We start from the raw sequence: 14124 nt of genomic DNA on the forward strand, positions 1-14124 counted from the left end.
AAGCCAGAGAGCCAGAGTCATGGGGATAAGAACAGAGATGTTGTTGATGCAGCATTAAGGGTAATAGTGATGTGAGCCACTTTGATTTCCTCCCCTACTGATCCCAGGACTTCTGAACCTTGGCTCTGGGAGAAGTAGTATCATACATAGGTTATTAAGTTAGAGCATATAGCCCATTCTGCAACATCTTGTCACCCAGCTGATGCCATAAATAAGTCTTCAAAAGGCCATTCCACTGCCTTTCAGATCTACTGTTGCAGAGTGATGGGGAGCAAGGTCAGATCAGCAAATTCTGAAAATTTGAACTCAAGGATTATTTCCAAGCAGTCCCCAAAGCTTTATGTTTTGACTTAGGCCTTGAATTGCAAACTGAAAGCCTGGAGTCACCATTTCTTTTTTCAAATTCTTTAGCACGATTAGAAGTAGCCAACCTTATGGTCCTTATAATCTTTATTTCCACTGTAATGATGTATTGCAGAGCTAATTGAGCTCTTTTTCTATAGATACCAACTTCAGATGTTTACAGGTGATAATTGAAGCAAAATTTTTGTTACCTTATGCCATGGATTACCATGATGTAGCAATGGGGTCCTTAATGCCCTTAATTGGAATATTCGTGAGAAAATTTCACACTCTCATCCTTAAGGCTCTGTTCCTTGAACTACAAGTGATTTTAGTCAAGAAAACAGAGCCATTACAAGTATTACAAGAATAAGCAGTCTAACATTGGAGTTAGGGCTTATGCAAATCTGAGAATAGCCACAGGAGTGACATTCCAGAAAGCTGAAGGGTTTGAGAAGCAGTTGCTGACCACTTCTTCCTGAATTATAGGTGATGCAGGTGGCACAGGTGGGAAAGTCTGAGAAGCTGCATATATATGGCCACCAAAGTGGTTCTGTGGGATGGAAGCTCATGGGGAAATTACTGCATCTATTGAAACTTCCATTCCTGGTGAACTGCCTTCATGTCTGACTGCCATGTCTTCCCAATAATACCGGCTTCCCTTAGCATCTCACGTAAAAATTTTGCATAGGTTGCTTTCATTGGCGGTCTCCATCCTGGAACCATTCAGGAAACAGCATACTGGGAAATGTAGTTCCAGCTTGTAACAGGAGTGACAAGACAATCCAGCACAATATCTAAGATTTGGGGATTAGTTAAGTAAATTATAACATAGTCATATAATAAAATATACACAGTTTGCTTTAGTCAGGGTTCAACCAGAGAAACAGAACCAGTAGATGTATCAAGAGATTTATTGCAAGGAATTGGCTTACATAACGGGGGTGGGGGGACGACACTGGTAACGGGAGTCTCTAGGGCAGGCCACCAGGAAGGTTAGGCTGGATCTCTTGGGCATGAACTGAAGCTTCTGTCTGCTCATCTTCCTCAGTGAAGCCTCAGCTGTGCTCTTCAGGTTTCCAGCTGATTGGATCAGGCCCACCCAGATTGTTTAGGATAATCTCTCTTACAGTTAACTAATTAGGGATTTTAATCACAGCTGCAAAATACCTTCATGGCAATACTAGATTAATGTTTGACTAAATAACTGGGTACCATAGCTTAACCAAGTTGACCTATTAAGCTGACCAGCCCACAGCCAGTTTAAAAATAAAAGAGATTGTATAACATGACAATTCATGAAGCTCTAGAACATTTAATGATACAGAAAAGTGTTCATGAAATATTAACTTTAAAAAGGCAGGTTATAAAACAACTTACACAATATTCTTGTATTTGCATTAAAGGGTGTCTATTTGTGCATTAAAAAATAGGCTAAAATGGCACATGAGAAAGTTCAGAGAGGTAATTACCGAGTGCTGAGAGACTAGGTGATGAAAATTTTCTTTTTGCTTATATGTATTTCCTAAATTATTTACAATGAATAAATGATACTTTATAATAAAAAATTTAAATATTCTATTTTAGATGCACTGGGAAACCTTGCTAATTAAAGAACAGTAGGTTCCCTTCTGCCTTCCCTTCCTTCTCTTCCTGCGGACACCCAAGGTACTTGCAAAGTAGGAAGCTAGCTCTCAAGTCTTAGGATGAAAATGCTTTTCTTTTATCCCTCTCTTTAACAAGTGTGAGTGGATGCAGTGGGTGAGATGCCAAAAGTAAGCGTTTAATTTAGTATACACGGTGGAGAGAACCTTTAATATAATATTAATTCCTTGTGCAAATTAGTAAGGTTTAATAACCATGTGAGCCATCGGGAATCCTGGTGTGACTCAAAATGACATCTGCATTAACGGTCTAATTAATAATGTATATGTTAATAAGAATCTCATTAAAACCAGGGTACAATTATCAATATAGGATGCAGTTCCTTAGCATCTGTGGGCCAGTGTAGTGCTCTGGTGATTCCGGTTGTAATTTCCAATGATAAATGACCTTTTAAGTCTCATTAATTGATTAAGGAAGCAGCGATTAGTGTAAAAACTTAACTGCTTTGGAAGTACAAAAACCACTGGTAAGACAGTGATGATTACAAATCAGGAGGAACTGGGCCAGCTTGTCACAGGCAGCAGGGGTGGGAGTGGTTCAGAGCGAGCCGTAAGAGACAGCATGTGGGTTAACCAAGCCCCCTCATCCATGTCTCCCCCACTGCACCCCAGGTCTGGGCATTGTATTGTGCTGTTACTAGTATTTTAATAAGAATCACATCAATACTAATTAATTTTTATAGAAAAAATATTTTTCAAAGCTAGCACCTTAAAGTTAATGGACTTCTTTGGTCCATTTCCCTCTTTAATTTCGTTTATCTTTTCTCAAATCTTATTGAAAATTATTTCAGTCAAAGTCATTGTTTTCACCATGAAGACTTGGTTTCTGAATCGAGTTTTGTTCTGTTGTTTAATTGGCTCCTGATAGCATCTGCCATTGTAGCCTTGCTTTCCTTGACCACTATTTTGACCAAGGCTGTTTCTTGGGTCATATTTGGCAAATCAGCATAGAAAAGCTTTGATGCTTTGGTCAATTTTTAGTCGATGAAAATGTCTACCATGGGGTGTTTTAGCCCTTGTCAATTTTATTTTATGCTGATTATTGCCAGTAGTCATCCTGTTCATACATTGCGTACATGACTAAGAGCTAATTTTTGTTTCTAAGCTAATCCATGGTTGGAGGGGAAACATGTGAGCAAGTTTATGAACCAGAGGTAAACATTAGGGGAGAGGGAAGAGGAAGGAAGGAGGGGAAGGACCCAGAAGTGAGGATAAATCCAGGTAGGGGAGAGACAAAGAGAGCCAGATAGCTGTTCTAGCTTATTGGCTGCTCTGCTTTTGACTTTTCATCAGAGTCAAAACAGTGTCTTTGCTCACTTAACTCCATGGTTTCTCAGCCCCTGCTCTGAGCTGGATCCTGGGCCAGGAGGAGTAGAGCTGAATAATGGAGGGAGTTTGCCCTGGAGGATTCCTGGTCATGAGAGCCAGGCTCTGGGGCTGAGGGTGATCTGGGGCAAAGGAGTCACTCAGATGCTTCTTTGCTCTGCCACACATGGCCTGGCCAGGTATCATGCTCATAAGTGAAGGAACCTGCTTACCTGTTAACATTCATCAACACTTTACCATGTCCCAGGTGTTGTGTTAGGATCTGAGGGTACAGCTGCAGAGCAGGCAGTGCAATGGGAGAATGAGAAGGAAGACCCTGAGAGGAAAAATGTTCGGCATATAAGCATATAAACTCATATTTTAAAAAAAAAGTAGGCAGGAATTTAGTAATTAACTTTTTTTTTTTTTTTTTTTTTGTCTTTTTGCCATTCTCTTGGGCCGCTCTCGCGGCATATGGAAGTTCCCAGGCTAGGGGTCCAATCGGAGCTGCAGCCACCAGCCTATGCCAGAGCCACAACAACGCTGGATCCGAGCCACGTCTGCAACCCACACCACAGCTCACGGCAACGCCGGATCGTTAACCCACTGAGCAAGGGCAGGGAACGAACCCGCAACCTCATGGTTCCTAGCCGGATTCATTAACCACTGCGCCACGAGGGGAACTCCTAGTAATTAACTTTTAAGAGTGATGCCAGTGATGTTAAACTGAGGGCTCATTTGGAGACGGGGCATCACCCTAATGGGGGTGATGTTTGTGATAGTTTCTTTTTTTTTTTTCCAGCTGTTGGGTTATGTGCCCAAGGCTGTTACCCTGTTCTGCCTCATGGTTTCCTTTCTTGAGAGGCCCAGAAAGGACTGAGGGAACTCGGACTCTGGCACTGCCTCTGAATGCTTTTCCTCCTGGCTCTGGGCTGCACCTTTCCCATTTGTAGCTTCACTCTGCTCAATGCTTCTTCTCACGGGGCCACCAGTCCTTGCCATTGGAAAGTGCCAGCTGGGCCCTGCTTAGAATCTAGAGCTCTGCTTATGGGTCCTTGACCCCTGGAACCCAGGTCTTGCCTGCTCAGGGATGATCCCAGAAATGGCCAGAGTCCATTGGGACCCAAAATCTTGGACATTTAGTGAGGGATTTCAGGTCCCTCATCACCCAATCCAAATTCTCTTAAATTCTCCTTCCTGTATTCACCAGCCTATGCCTGCTTGTCTTGCTGAGATGATTTTTCCCTAAGGCTGTATCAGTGTGGGGCTGGGGTCTTTCTTTTGAAGATAAAACCAGGATCCTGGAGTCTGTAGAACTGCCTGGGCTCTGTTGAAAGGTCAACCTGTTCATATCAAATTGAGGCTCATGAGACAGAGACATAAAATTTGTTAGCTAGCTGCCATGTGCCAGGCTCGGTACTGGATTTTTAAATGTCATAATCTCAACTACCCAGAATTGCATTTATCGTTCACATTTTGCTGATGGAGATACTGAGGCTCAAAGAGTTTTAATGCCAATTCAAGGTCCTGCAGGTACTATCTCAGCCCTGCTTTTTGCTGCTCCAGGAGTCAACTCAGGGTCTGCCCAGCAGCTAGATCTCCACTGGCCCAGAAGCATTTTGGGGCCTAAAGGATTTCACCAAATGATCACCCCCAGGAGGAACAAAGGCAGCTGAGCTAATGGGCTACAGGAGGCAGCTCCTAGCTTTGAGAAAGAAAGGAGAGAACCAGAAGAACCCTGTGGCCCCCAGATCGTGTTAACCAGGGACACCGTAAATCTCCTTGACTGCCACATGGCATCTTCTTATCTTAGAAAGGAAAAACCCTAGGACCTGTTCTGGTTCTGCCCCTTATTGTTCAGAGAGCGGAAGGCACCTGCCCTGATGTGATCTGGGAGTCCCACCTGTAAGCCTCCTGATGGCACTAGCCTGTTTCTCTCTCCTTTTCTTCATGGCTCAAAGGTCAACACAGGAACAGCTCAAGAGCTTACAAAGGCTTTTCTTCCTTTCTCTTCCTTCCTTTAACTCTCCCTTTAAGAGTCACTTTCTGCTTTCCTCTTGATAAGAATTTCACAGCAATTCACACACCCTGAGGGGTGAATGCATAGCAGATTGCTAAAGCCAGGCTGTAATTATCCATCCTTCTGTTCCAAGTGAGGAATTTACTTGCGCTAGGATGAATGCTGCCAGGTCTGTTACCCGTGCTATTGTTTCCTGAGCACTCCACTTGCTCCGGACTGGCTCTTTGGGGGCCCTGCATTGAGGGGGCACAGAGATGAATCCAAGGGTGCTGTCCCTAGGAGTTCCCAGTGCAGCAGGGGACTGGAGATGGGCCACAGATGGCTAGGAACAGAGAGAGCATGGCAGGTATCCAAGAGGCAGACCCTTAACACCCTGCAGACTCCGGTGGGATTTGGACCATGCTGACGGCAGGGCTGGGATTTGATGCAGCTTCAGGCGTGGAAGTCACAGGAGCAGAGGTGTGGAAGTGGGAGTTTAAGAGAGGGGGTTTGGCTGTATAAGAAGACAAGTTGTGGGAGACGATGTTGGAGAGATGAGTTGGTCTGACCATAAGCCCTAAATACCTGTGATGTTGGCCTTGCACAGAGGTTATAAACTGGCAGCCCTGGATCAGACTGAGGCCTCTGATGAGTTTGTGTGACCCCCAAAGTTTTTTTGGTTTGTTTTTATTTTCAGTATTCTGAGTTAGTGACCAACCTGTAAAAACCAGGAGATTGCACATAAGAAACAGATTTCCAATTCTTTGGAAACATTAAAAAAACTGGCAACCCTGAGCCTGCATTTCTGTCTGGCGACACAACTGGTGTATATGTAGAGATGTGTGTTTTCTGTGCTTTTGTCAGATATTCTCTGGGGTCCGTGACACCTCCAAAAATTGGAACCATGGTTGAAGAAGAATAGAAAAATACTGAATAACATGGAAGCTGTTCACAAAATAATAAATGGGAAAAAGTAAAAAGGAACGTTAATAAAAATGCACATATATTCTTAGGAAACAATGGTTATCTGCAGAAAATGTGATTAAAGATGATTTTATTTTCTTCGCTTGTCTCTCTTTTTTTTTAAATGGCTGTACTTTCGGCTTGTGGCAGATCTCATGCTAGGGGTCAAATCAGAGCTGCAGCTGCTGGCCTGTGCCACAGCCACAGCAATGTCAGATTCAAGCCACGACCTATGCCACAGCTCACGGCAATGCAGGGTCCTTAGTTTGATCCACTGAGCAAGGTCAGGGATCAAACCTCCATCCTCATGGATACTAGTTGGATTCTTAACTGGCTGAGCCACAACGGGAACTCCTCATCTCCATTTTTTACATGGGACATTTATAGCAAGATAATGATTTTTTAAATCAGTTTTTAAAGTAGACCCGAGCTAATGACTTTAGTCAGCTTCAAGTTTAAAGTCTTGAAGTTTCTCAGCCACATATAGGAAGAAACTCCAACTCTTTAGTCTGCTGGTCTGGCCCTTCCTGCTTTGGTTCAACCTCTGGAAATTCTTCTCTGTATCTTTTTCTGGATACTTGGGAGATTCTGCACCCTCTCAGCATTTGGTGTAACATGTCCCTGACTCCTCCACCCTCTCTCTTTCCTGCTAATCCTACTCCTTCTTCCAGGTTGGATTAAATGCCATCACATCATGAAGCCTGTGAAGTGTATGACACTGCCACTGAATTCTGGGCTTCTAGAGGGCAGAGAACATGGCATCTTCATTTGTTGGCTTGTCTATTGGGATTTGTGTGCAGCGTGTGATCAGAAAAATACTTGTTGAAGTCAATGAGCTGGAAATAAGGGAGAAAAATGAGGGTTTTATTTTAAAAACATGGATTCAAATCTCTGCCCTGCCTCATAATGCCTGTGTAATTGACCAAAGATAAGTCTTTAACCCATCTGTCTACTTGTTCATCTGTAAAATGGGCATACAGACCAGCTCTGACGACTAAATGAAATGATGTGTGTGAAAGTGCTTTGGAAACTGGTGAATACTAATGAGTGATAGTTACTGCTGCCATACATTTCCATTCCTTTAAGGCAGATCTTCCCTAATGTTCTGGATTATATCAGCTGACTCAAAGTCACATGGAAGATCAGTGGTGGAGTTAAGACTAAAATCCAGATCCTTCTCTATTTATGGGCACTTAGCTATCCTGTAATATTATCCCTGGGGGATAATAGGGGCATGGAAAATGTAATCAGAAGCTGTTGTTGATTTCTCTGTGCAGGTGTTGTGATTTTGTTTGCTCCTGGGGGTAATAGGGGCATGGTTCTCACCTGACTGAGCTACTCCAGCCATTGCCACATTGAAGCCACCATATGTTCTACCCAACTTAGAAACAAATTTGAAATGTCTGGTTTACGAGTTCCCATTGTGGCTCAGTGGGTTAAGAACCTGACGTAGTCTCCGTGAGGATGTAAGTATGATCCTTGGCTTCATTCAGTGGGTTAAGGATCCAGCATTGCCACAAGCTGTGGTATAGGTCTCAGATGCAGTCAGATCCAGTGTTGCTGTGGCATAGGCCTGCAGCTCTAATTCGATTCGTAGCCCAGGAACTTCCATATGCCACAGGTGCAGCCAGAAAGAAAGAAAGGAAGGAAGAAAAAAATGAAAGAAAGAAAACTGTCAGGTTTGCCTTTCCATGCTCTTATCTTTGAGCCCTTAGTACCCCTGTTGGATGCTAGGCTGGGGGCTGGAGTGGGAGGCAGTTTTGCTTGGGGCCTACAGTGGGATGGGTAGTTAAGAGTCTGTCCAGAGATAAAAGAAAGTGAACTCTTACTATGCACACTAGATCAGACCTTCCAATTGGCCAACCCATAGAGACCAAAGGCAGAGAAGAGGCTGGGCCATGGGAAACATGCTCCTAGGACTTGTGCAAAGTATGGTTTTGGGCACCATCTCCCAAGCCCTTGAAAAGATGTGGTAAGTGTGAGCAGAGGGGTGTACAAAGTTGGCACATTTTAGAGCATAAGTTCTACACTGGGTTGGGCATTGCAGACCCAGGGCATTGGAAAGGGGCCTTGCCCAGGAGGCTGGGACCCTCAGTTCTGAGGTGCCAGCTTTGTGAACTTGAGTGAACCACCCAGCCCTCCAGAGTCTCCCTGTCCTTTATCAGATAAGATATTTCTTCCTTGTACAAAGATTTATTGAGCACCTCCCATGTGCCGAGGAAACCTCGGTAAAGAAAACAGATAATATACCTGCTCTCAAGCAGTTTGTATTCTAGTGGGATGGCCATAATTCCTGTCTTGCCATCCTCCCAGTGAGGAGACGGCATAAGCAAGAGTGCTCTGTAAACTGTGGTTCACCTGTGAAAGCTGTGGTCATCATCTAGCCAGGCCTATAACTCAGCAGATCTTTAGCCATCCAGAAAACTATGTTCCTCCAGCAGTTAGATCATTGAGGTTAATTTGAGTAAATCTTCATGCTTCAGGTACCTTCTGAACATTGAGTTAAATCAAATTGCTAAAAGCCACAAACTTGGAGTAAGAATTAGTTGTGAAATCAGTTGATCACAACCTCCCACTGTCTCTCAGTTGACTTTGATGCACAAGTTTGGTGAACACCTACTAGGGATCTCAGGTGGAGATGGAGAAGAGAGTGCCTATAGGACTACCACAATCTAGATGGGCATCAGACAAATATTTAGACAATCATAATGTCCTATGATAAAGGGTGGCAGGGGCAGGGAAGTTCAGGTGACCACAGGGCCCCTAACCTGAGCTTGGGAGGGGTGGTCAGGAAAGATTCCTTGCAGGAAGTAAACTGAATTGAAACCTAAAGTTTAAGGAGATGGGAATTAGGGGTGCAGAGAGGAAAGAAAGCCCTGAGCCATACCTGGCTGAAGAGGTGGAGCACTGAATGGAGGAAGCGTTGTACAAAGGCAGGAGCTTGAACTGTACCTTGGAGAAAGGCCCTCGGTGGTCCAATCTCCCAATTTTTTAATTTTTTATTTTTTTAGTGCTGCACCCTTGGCATATGGAAGTTCCCAGGTTAGGGGCTGAATCTGAGATGTAGCCACCGGCCTACACCACAGCCACAGCAACACCAGATCCGAGCCGCATCTGTGACCTACACCTCAGCTCACAGCAATGCCGGATCCTTAACCCACTGAGCGAGGCCAGGGATCGAACTGGTGTCCTCATGGAACCTAGTTAGATTTGTTTCTGCTGCGCCACGATGGGAACTCCAGCCGATCTCCAATTTTATAAGTGGAGAAACTGAGGTTGGAGGTCTTAAGCTTTCTTAAAGGTCTTCAGCTTTCTCAAAGATAAAATAGAGAGTATGTGACCTAAATGTTAACTAAGACTCCTTAGAACTCTAATAATCAAAATATTTTGGTTCAGAGAGGAGGCTAATATTCCCATTTTATTTGGAGGAAATGAGAGAGAAAGTGAACCAAGGCTGCAGAGCTAGTTAGCAGCAGAATCAGGATTAGAAATTGTGCCCTAGATTCTAAAATATGATGTGAGTTCTGTGTCATGTTGCCTCCGACACTGATTCCAAAGACCTCTGAACTGTCTCTACACGAATAGCCCTTGGACTTTGCAGCCCACTGGAACCATGTGGGAAGGTTTGCAAAACCCCACACCCATGAAGAACCCAGGAGAATTCTATCAGAGTCTCTGGGGGCGGGGGGGAAGGCAGGCATCGGGATTTTAAAAAAACTCTCCTGATGATCCCAATATTCCTTTGCTTATGTCACTTGGGGATCTTGTCAAAATGAGATTCTAGAGTGTGACCTGGGCTTAAGAATTCTTTTTTTTTTTTTGCTTTTTAGGGCTACACCTGTGGCATATGGCAGTGCTTGGGCTGGGGGGTTGAATCAGAGCTGCAGCTGCTGGCCTATAAAACAGCCACAGCAACTCAGGCTCTGAGCTGCCTCTGTGACCTACACCATAGCTCAAGGCAATGCTGGATCCTTAACCCACTGAGCAAAGCCAGGGATTGAACCTGCGTCCTCTTGGATCCTAGTCAGGTTCTTTTCCAATGAGCTACAATGGAAACTGCAACTTCAGAATTCTTTAAAGCTCTTCAGGTGATGCTGGTGTGGCTGGTCTGGGAGACACACTTTAATTAGCAAGAGGTTTACACAGAGCTGTATGCCCCTGCAGAATTTTTTTTTTTACACTTTCTTGATTTTTGTCTCTCTTTCCAACACACATAGGCACACAGACAGGCAGACAGAAACACACACCCATACACAGTGCCTTTTCCTGGCCTGTGCTTTAAATGCCGTGCTTCAAACCACAAGGGATTTCCCATGGACACGGAGCCCCACAGAAGGTGGCTGCATGTGAAGACACTGGCAGCACTCTGATCTGCAGGACTCATGGGGGAGGGGGGCTGGTTATGGTCAACCCCCAGGGACAGAGCTGGGACTGAGGGGAAGCCAGCTGGGTGCTAGAGCACATTTAGAGAGTCACTCCTCTCAGGTTACTGCAGGTGCCCACCCTGCACTTGAGGAAGCCTGAGAGGGGCACCTCCTTAAATTTTACTTCCTAGGCATCTTGCCTCGCCCTAGTCTGAACCTGCTCAGGACCTGACCACCAACCCCTTCCCCCACCACTGTCTTCCCCTGAGGCCTGCACATCATAGAATCTTCGAGTTTTCTTGACAGGGTCCTTTTTCCTTCCTTTCAGATGGCAGCTAAAATCCTTGCCTTCTCAGCACCACATTCCTGGGCTCTGTCCCTCCTTCCTAGGCACAAGGCAAGTTTCCTAAAACAATGGTTTTCAAAGTGTGGTTCTCAACCAGCAGCTACAGCATCAACTGGGAACTTGTTAAAATGCAAACTCTCAGACCTCTCTCCACATCTACTGAGTCAGACCTGGGGGTGGGGCCATCAATTGTTGATTGAATGAGCCTTCCTGGTGGTTCTGATGCCTGGTAAAGTGTGAGAACCACTGTGTGTGTGGCAGTGGGGGTGGGTGGTCAACAGCCCTAGATTCCAGGCCTGGCTCTGCCCTGACTCCCAGAGTCATTGGCCTCTGGGCCTGTCTCCCTGTGCCGCACAGGAGGAGATGGCTTGGCAGACACCTGTAAAGACTCCTCCAGCTCTGACTCTCAGGACTCTTAGCACTTGTCAACCTTGCTCTACTCCAGGCCACAGTGCCCCTGGCAAACTGCTCTCCCCGGGGACAACTCCTCAGGCAAGGCTGTGCATTGCAGCCTGTACCCTCTCCATGGACATCATTAGCTGAAGAGTGTCCTGGCTGAGAAGGGCTGACTTCAGAAACAGAGTCTTAACAAAGAGGAGGAGTTCTGGCCGGCAGCAGCAGAGGCACTGTGGGCTGTGGGAAAACTCGGCTCCACAGAGTGCTGTGTACACCTCACCCTGCAAGGAGTCAGGGCAGGCAGGAAGGGGTTTTAGCAGTGCACATGCACTTGGCTGCAGGGAGAGGTAGCTCCAGTGTGTCACTAGACTCACCTCCTCTCAAGTCTCCTGTCCCTGGAACACCAGGCTGCCAGTGACCTACATGCATTCAGGCATTCAATCGTTCAGAGAACAGTCGTGCACTTTGCAGCCTTGGACCTGCTGTGGGGCACAAGAAGAGAGGGCATTACAGAGAGGAAGTGGACACAAGAACACAGGCCCTGCCCCTAGACTATGAGGGAGACCTCATCATAATAGCTAATGTTTATGGAACATCTGTTATGCTCTAGGTATCATCTTGTTTTATCGATGTTCACGCATTTCATTCTCGCAGTGTATTATAATAATAATAATACTGCATTATTCACAGTATCAGTCCTCTTAGAACACTCATTTAAGGATGAAGAAACAAAGGCATTAAGAAGTTAGATATCTTGCCTTATTAGATGCAGAGTCAGGATCAGAACCTGGGCAATCTGGCTCCTGAACCTGGGCTTTAGCCGCCAGGCTCTATATTTCCTGCTCCAGAGGTGAGAAGCAGGAAATATAGAATGAACTAATATGTTAAACAGCTAGACAAGAACAAAGAAGAAATGCAGGCTCTCCACCTGGGGCTGTGATAGGTCGATTTCCTGCTTTTGGCCTCAATTTCCTCCTCTGTGAAGGGGGTTGGTCATTCCTGTGCAGCCACCTTCTGTCACAAGGTTGTGGTGAGGATTATGTGGGTAATGGCTGAGAGGGGGGAGTGAATTCAAGGTTGAGGGGCTGTGCTAGGCCATAGGAGGGCTTTCTGTTTACCTGGGCTCACCAGGCTTGCCCAAGCTCATAGGGCAGCACTAACAGCACCACCATCTGCTATTTGTATGGCTCTTAGCAGACAAGGGACCTGAGACTCAGAGTAAGTATCTCACCCAGAGAGTGAAGCTCAGGCTGTCTAAGGGAGAAGGAGCCCAGTAGATGCATGGAAGTGGCCAGAGCCAGCAGAGGCTCCTCTCTATTTCACAATGTATTTGATATTTCCTTACCATGGAAGTAACGAGAAGTGCCTACGGAAGGAGAGAGTCAGACATCTGTGTTTGCTGTTTGTACTCCTCCCCTCTGTGCTCTAACATGCTTGGGGGAAGGCTGAGAACACTGGTGACCCCTTGCAGACATCCTGGGGAGATGGGAGGTGTTAAGCCTGGATGGGCCAGGGTATTGGATCTGGGCCTATGGCCTTGGGACCAGGCCCCAGGGAATCCAGCAGTCTACCCCTGCCTCACAGCCCCTGCCCTATCCACTCAGAATGGACCAGAGAAGAATGCAAACTGGGAGCCATGAGCAGTCACATCCACTCATGGAACATTTGTTCTCACTTAGGGCCTGGAATTCACTGAGTGCCATCGTTATTGCCTGGTTTTGATCCTATCAGTTGGTGTGGGGAGCCTGGAGAGAGCAGAACATTTACAAGGAAGCAGGGTCTCCTAGAACAAAAGGGATGGAGACTCCCAGCCCTTCCTCATGACTGTTGCAGTTACCCAAGTGTACCTGGTGGTCCGGAGAGGTCCTGGTAAGGCCAGATGACAAGGCTGAATTGGGAGGTAGGGCCTGAGCGAGAATTCACCCTGAAGGGAGGGCGATGGCACCTGCAGGCTGGCGTCTCACTGGGGCAGAGGATGGAAGAGGATGTGGTAGGGTCTGAGTGTGGGTGAGGCTGAGTCTTTCCCAGAAATCTAAACATTAACCTACCCTATGGACCAGAAAATCCAGTCTTAGAGATTTCCCTAAAACAAAAGAAAACATCTCAAAAAGAACTGTTTGAAGATAATTCATAGAAGCCTTATTCACAAGCGGACAGAACTAGAAATATCCCAATGTCCTTTAACAGGAGAATGGATAAGCAAATGGTGGTATATCCATATAATAGAATATGACTCAGCAAAAAGAAGTAAACTGCCAATATATGCAATAACAGGTGGTTCTTGAAAACTCTGGGCTGACTGACCTACAGAGGCCTTACACAGTACAGCTCAGTTTATATGATGTTCTAGAATAGACAAAGTTCTGATGGGAAAAAAATCAGAACAGTGTTTGCAGGTAGAGGCGGGGCAGAGAAAGGTATGAGGGAATGAGGGAAGTTTGTGGTGTGAAAGTGATGTTCTTTGTTTTGATGAGGGTTTTTGGATTATACAGGTGGATGAATTTGGCAAAACGTTAAATAGTAGACTTAAAATTTGTTTGATTATATAAAAACTTACCTTAAAAAAACTATAAACAAATATGGAGCTCTAGTTAATGATATACGTGTTAAAGTATTTCTGGGTAAAGCATATTGCTGTCTACACTTTTTTTCTGAAATGCATCCAAAAAATAAAATGGATAGATATACGATAAAGCAAATGAGGCTAAATGTTAATTTTAGTAGGTATGTGGGTATTCATGTTAC

The 14124-nt window shown here is 45.2% G+C and overlaps 1 protein-coding gene and 1 long non-coding RNA gene across 14 annotated transcripts in view; one reads left to right on the top strand and one right to left on the bottom strand.

Moving 5' to 3' along the window:
- The window catches only part of LOC146407101 (uncharacterized), a 189821-nt gene that overhangs the window by 131283 nt on the left and 44414 nt on the right, over positions 1-14124 (top strand). For 2 of the 13 annotated variants that reach the window (XR_014824317.1, XR_014824311.1), the window contains exons 3-4: positions 10966-11034; positions 13059-13248. The exons of the other annotated variants lie outside the window; for them this stretch is intronic. The gene's annotated coding sequence lies outside the window, so the exon portion shown is untranslated. The remainder of the gene's footprint in view (positions 1-10965; positions 11035-13058; positions 13249-14124) is intronic. 13 annotated transcript variants of the gene reach the window in all.
- On the bottom strand, positions 1239-13366 carry LOC110255882 (uncharacterized). The gene is made up of 3 exons (XR_002336819.2): positions 13227-13366; positions 11754-11861; positions 1239-3648 (listed from the first exon to the last, which is right to left on the bottom strand). It is a non-coding gene; the product is annotated as an uncharacterized LOC110255882 (long non-coding RNA).

The sequence above is a fragment of the Sus scrofa genome, chromosome 1 (assembly GCF_054392235.1).
Source record: "Sus scrofa isolate SSC_HxYL_T2T_F1_AM1 chromosome 1, Sscrofa_HxYL_maternal_Yorkshire_Landrace_v2.0, whole genome shotgun sequence".
Taxonomy (NCBI): Eukaryota; Metazoa; Chordata; class Mammalia; order Artiodactyla; family Suidae; genus Sus; species Sus scrofa.